Source organism: Rhinolophus sinicus, linkage group LG15 (assembly GCF_036562045.2).
Source record: "Rhinolophus sinicus isolate RSC01 linkage group LG15, ASM3656204v1, whole genome shotgun sequence".
Lineage (NCBI taxonomy): Eukaryota > Metazoa > Chordata > Mammalia > Chiroptera > Rhinolophidae > Rhinolophus > Rhinolophus sinicus.
Window position 1 is genome coordinate 15,423,639 of NC_133764.1, and position 5,846 is coordinate 15,429,484.

Consider the following 5,846-nt stretch of genomic DNA (forward strand, 5'->3'; position numbering starts at 1 on the left):
GTAATCTTTGAATATTTTTCACAAAAGAGCTAAATCTTTCATGCTTAGGGAATTAGAGGTGTGTGCATGATAAACACTCTGTGGGTACTCATTCAAGCTGGGATTGATCATTGGTGATGCTTAAAAGGTCTCCAGAAGTCACAAAATACTGATTTGAAGGGAATATAAGAAGAATGATTATAGAATGATCAGAAATCTGGAATGCAGGGACAGAGAACATCATACTTGTCCAGAAATGGTTTCTTGTGGGTGTAAAGCAAACAAGGATGTGGCAGAGGGCTTTGTCGGGCAAATGAGAAGTTTGCGTGTTACACAGTAGATTTCCAGAATGTTCGTGGAGATAGATAGCTCGTTTTTTATTTAAGTAGCACATTTTCAGGGTAGGTAATTATAGACACAGAACACTGTGTGAATATATATATTTAAAATTGACTGTATGCTATAGTTTTGTGTTGTGTGGATGCTGAAGTTTTAAAATGTCAAGAATAGTCTTTGCCAGTTACGTGTACTGTATTCTGCCTTGGGCCCAAAATACATCTAGTTTTTGCTATATGGACATAGCAGTAACAACTCAGAGTTAAATAAAGGAACCTACTCCAAAAGGAGCCAGCTTTGGCATACACAAGCTTAACCTCAAGGTGATTTAAATAATGTTTCAACTTTTTGGTCAAAGAATAAACTGCCCAAATCTTGTTTTAATATGAACATTTTGAGTTGGGGGGTTCCTTTACATAGCCTGGAGTACTCATACCAGCTCTTACATTTTGTGACCCCAATCTTTGGGTTAAGTTCTATTCCTCCTACAGATAATGAAGAGAGAAGAGGCTCCCTCTGTAGAAGAAAACATGAAAATAGTTCTAAGTTTAACAGGAGGAGGGTAAGAATTTGGAACTCTGCCGCCACACATATCCTGCGGAAAAAGAAATGGGGAGATAAGGTGGGGAGCAAAAAAGAACTAGCCATCAAGAAATGAGGTTCAAAAAGAGCAGTGTTTGAGGATCCTCTAGGGATACAGGACGAAAGCCAGCAGAAATAAATGAACGGCCAGACTGGCTTTTGTCAAGGGGCTGCTTCCAATATTTCTGTGGTTGGCCTGATATTCTTAGATTTTAGACCTGCTTTGAATCCCAGAAAGGGTGCACTCAAATATTGACTAAAAGTTCAAAGGTAAACTGACGTGGACAGAATTTTTCTGTCTTTTCACTTCAAATGGGGGAAATTTTGGACATTTTAGCTTTCTGGGAAAGAATAATTGTGTATTAGACATGTGGAGGTTGAGTTTTTCAAAGCCTCCCTCTATTCCCTTTGGGAGAAACTTCATGGAGTTTCTAGCCTATGTCAAGTTGTCGGGGTACGTGGGCTGCAGGGTGCTGAGTACCAGCAAGGAAACTAGGAGCCCTGAAGTGAGGAGCCAGCCGGGTTCCTCCTTTCTCCTTGATGCTGGGAAGGTCTATTCTGAGAGTGCAAATGAATTTGCTACTATCTGAGGGTATAGGAACTGCTTGTTAACTACTTCTGGGCTACCCAGCATTTTGTGGAATGCAGGACAGATCTTCCTGTAGTTGCTCTTCCATTTGTTTAGGTTCCTGTGCTGACTGCTGCCTCTCTCCTAGGCTTCCAGCCTGACTGCGGGTTCCCCTGAGCCCTTGGTAGCTGGAGACTCTAACAGTCTTGGCTGCCTTGGCTGGTGTTGCCACAGTGCCCAGAAATAGCCACAGTGGGGTGACGGGGTGACAGCAACCTTAACCTCACTCAGCGTTTTGTAATTATTTATTTTGAGAGCACCACATGAACCCAAAGATATTTACTACCACAGAAAGGAGCTACTCTTTTCATCCATTATCACCAAAGGAGGGTTTGACTCCATATTTTATTGGCTATGTGGGTGCTTCAATGGCTAGAAATTTCGATCAGATTACAGCAGTTCTAAGTGTGGTAACTCCCGTGGAATAGACTCTGCCATTGTGAATCATACATTGTAGGAGTAACAGGACAGGAACCACATCTGTAACTCCCGCAGGGGCCCCTGGTGGCTTTCTAAAAGCAGGTGTTCGTGGCAAAGTCACCAGACAAAGAGCTTCGTGAGCAGATAGCACCTTTTTGTGAGGAACCAGTAGACAAAGGCACCCTTCCTCTGGACACAGCCTTGTGCCAGGCTCATGGCTTGAAAAGTGCAGGTAAGAGTGTGGTTTGGATTATAGCCCCTCTGGCCACCTCAACCGAGTGTCCCTGTTCGGTGCACAACTACACGTGGCGCTCAGTAAACAGTAGCTTTGATTATTCCACTTAATGTTCTAGGTGGCAGCCTGTTTATAGACGTCCGTCTCCCCCCACAGCCAGTTCATCACCAAGTCCTGTGAGTCCCACCTCCAAAATCCTAGTGCACATTTGTAGGACCCCGACCCCCCAGCAGCCATCATGTCTACTGTGGACCACAGCAACACCCTTCCTGGTTATTCCCTTTCCCCGGTCTGTTCACTGCAGAGCAGCCAGGATGATTTTCCCACAAGACAAACTTGACCATGGAACTCCCTTGCTTAAAAAACTTTAATGGCTTCCTCTTGATCATAAAACACAATCTGCATTCCATACGATGGCCTACAAGGCAGTGATGACCTTTTTCTTCGGTCTAGTTCTCTGTGCTCCTGGCAGGCTTTCCTTTCAGGTCCTCAGATGGGCAAGCCCTTCCCCATTCTAGGAACCCTCCTCCCTTGCCCACCTCCCTCCCCGCAACTCGTTCTCTTGGTTCCAGCTTAAATGTCCCTCAGAGATGCCTTCCCTGAACTCGCACATCCCACTTAAAATCATCTCATCGTTCACCCTCACAGCACTCCTCTCCGATCATAATGATATTTTTGTGATGATTTCATCCCATCTCCTCAGTTAGACTATAAATCAGCTCCAGCAGGACAGGAGCAACATCTGATTTGCTCATTTCATCTCCGGAGCCCAGCACAGAACCTGGCTCACAGCGGACAATATATATTTGTTGAATGAATGATGCTTTGCTCAGCAGGTTGAGTGCTGGGGACTAGGGCCTTCAGCTGCCCTCCACCACTACCACCACCTGCCCCCACATCCCTGGTCCTATGAGTGCTAGGTAGGCATACAAAGGCTAGGTTCATTGTAACATAGTTCAGAGTAAACCCATTTAGGAAGGTCCTTCTGTTGCAGAAACATGAAATGCTTTTCACAGACTAGTCTCACGGGTTTGGGTGCTTCCATGTGGCCATGTCCCTTTTCCTTTTCTATTGAAGGGAGGTGACTGGATCACTTAGAGGGGAGCGATATTCAGACAATGAAGATTATTCATGGTTGTATCATTTTTAATTTCTAGCTTTAGCCGTTCTTTCAAAAAAGCTGAATCCCATTACCTAAAATGCCAATTGTCGTGAAAGCAGCTTAATATGTGTATCCTAAACTATTCAAAGTAATTACTCCTTATCCTCTTACCATTTAGGTCTTTAAACAACATAGACCTCAGAGGCAGCACCTCCAAAAGGCAATGAACAGGAGCAGGGGCCTTGTGAATTCTCGCTATGCATTATGGTAAAGGGCATGACCCCAACCTAACGTCAGGGTAGGTTGGAAGTAGAATTGGCCTGAGTCTTGGGCCCAAAGCCTTTTAGGAGTCTTGTGATACAACAGAAAAAAGGAGAAAGCCAGATCCCAACTTCAAAGAAGAATGTAACAAGAGGAAGTGGTTTATTTAAATTCTTTGGCCACATTTTTTCTCCCACTAGCATCAAGTTCTTCCTCTACTTTCACTTTTTCTTTTGAATAAAAAATTGCCCCCATTTCTCATTTCCCTTGTTAAGCATGCCTGTGGGGTTAGGTTTAGGTCGGAAACAGCTAGTTGCTTCTTGTTCCTTAACAGAGCTCTGCCATATGATCAAGGGCAGTCTTTTTGTTGTCATGGCAACCAACATTCACATAAGCAATAACTGGGGGGTAACATTTGTTGTTTTGGAATGATTTCTGGTAAATTTCATCATAATGGAAAGATAAAACACCAACTTGATGGGCTAGCAGCTAGAATTTGAAGCAACAGAAGGGACTTTTCCTTTTAATGAGATCTGTTTAATAGGGGGCACTTTTGGCTATCAAAAAAAACCCTGTGATACCTGGAAAAAAAAGAATGAATGTGATGATCTCTAATTCTGTCCTTGATCACATTTTATGTAGCGATTAGGATGTGGGGTGTGTGTGCACCTGTTTTTCTAAAGCAAAAGTTACTGATCCAGAATCTTTTGACCCCTTGAGGATCCACAGCTAGACCTCATGTGGGGTGTGGTGGCGATTGCTCACTCAAAGCCCTGTTCTCTTCTTGCGCACACTGCTTGACTACATTTCCAAGGCTCCCTTGTGATTATGTGCAACCATGTGACTGAGTTCGGCCAATGGACTGTGTGCAGAAGTGTCCGCACCCCTTTCAGGCCTGGCCTATAGAAACCTCCCACAGGAGCTCCTCCATGCTCTTTCTTTCCATCAGACTGGAATGGAGATGGCACCCCGGGCAGAGCCTTCATCCATCTGAGTCCTAAATGACTACCTGGAGAAGGGCCTCTTCAGCTTAGTGACTGGCTTAGTTAGCAAGAAAGAAACTTCTGTTCAACCATTCTGTTTTAATGTCTAATAGTTAACAAATAGTTAACAGCAATTAGCCTACTCTGACTATACAAGAGAGGTGAATTGGATAGAATTGCATAGGTGAGAGATTGTCCAACTGGCTGGTGGTTATGACCACATGATGCCATAGCTTTGTAGAAATCAGTAAGATGCTTCAGTCACCTCAGAAAACCAACAATTTCTTATTTTTAAATTGGGGAACAGTGTGTTTTTCCAGGATTTCAAGTCATTTTTCAATCTAGTCGTGGGGGGGGGGTGCAGCTCACTGGCCCATGTGGGACTCCAACTGGCGACCTTGGTGTTATGAGCACCTTGCTCTAACCACTGACCCAACCGGTCACCCACCAGTGGCTCAGCTCCAAGCTCAAGCCGTTGTTTCTCACTGGCTCATGCGGGAATCGAACCGGCAACCTTGTTGTTAAGAGCTCACTCTCTAATCAACTGAGCCATCCAGCTGCTCCAACAATTTTTTTTTTTTTTTTTTTGGCATAAGCATGTCCCATGTAATATCTGAAATTGAAATTTAACTGGGTATTCTGTATTTTCATTTGCTAAATGTGGCACCTTTATCCATGGCCTGCCATTTTGAGAAACCCAGCTGCAGGGCTGCTGCTCTTTCCTGCAGGGGAATTGAATCCCTTCTGAAGCATCAATAATCTATATCGGGACAGCTGGGGCCAACCAGCTCATTCCATAGCTCACATTCCTGCATTTTTGTTAATTGCCCCATTTGCAAACCTAGTTACCTCTCATTTTGTTACTGGTCATCTTCAAGCTGTTCTGAATCTTCTCTGATCATATACAAACACCCATGTTTTAACTTTACTCCATCTTTGAAGCACATGCCATCCATCCTGGCATGTTTCCTTCCTCATTTTTTTTTTTAATTGGGGAATATTGGGGAACAGTGTGTTTCTTCAGGGTTCATCAGCTCCAAGTCGTTGTCCTTCAATCTGGTTGTTGGAGGGCTCAGCTCAGCTCCAAGTCCCATCGCTGTTTTCAATCTTAGTTGCAGGGGGCACAGCCCACTATCCCATGGAGGGAATTGAACTGGGAACCTTGTGGAGAGCTCCCACCCTAACCAACTGAGCATCCGGCCGCTCCTCTGGAAACTCAGCGGCAGCTCGTTGTCTTCAATCTACCCTATTTTCCCCAAAAATAAGACTTAGCCGGACAATCAGCTCTAATGCATCTTTTGGAGCAAAAATTAATATAAG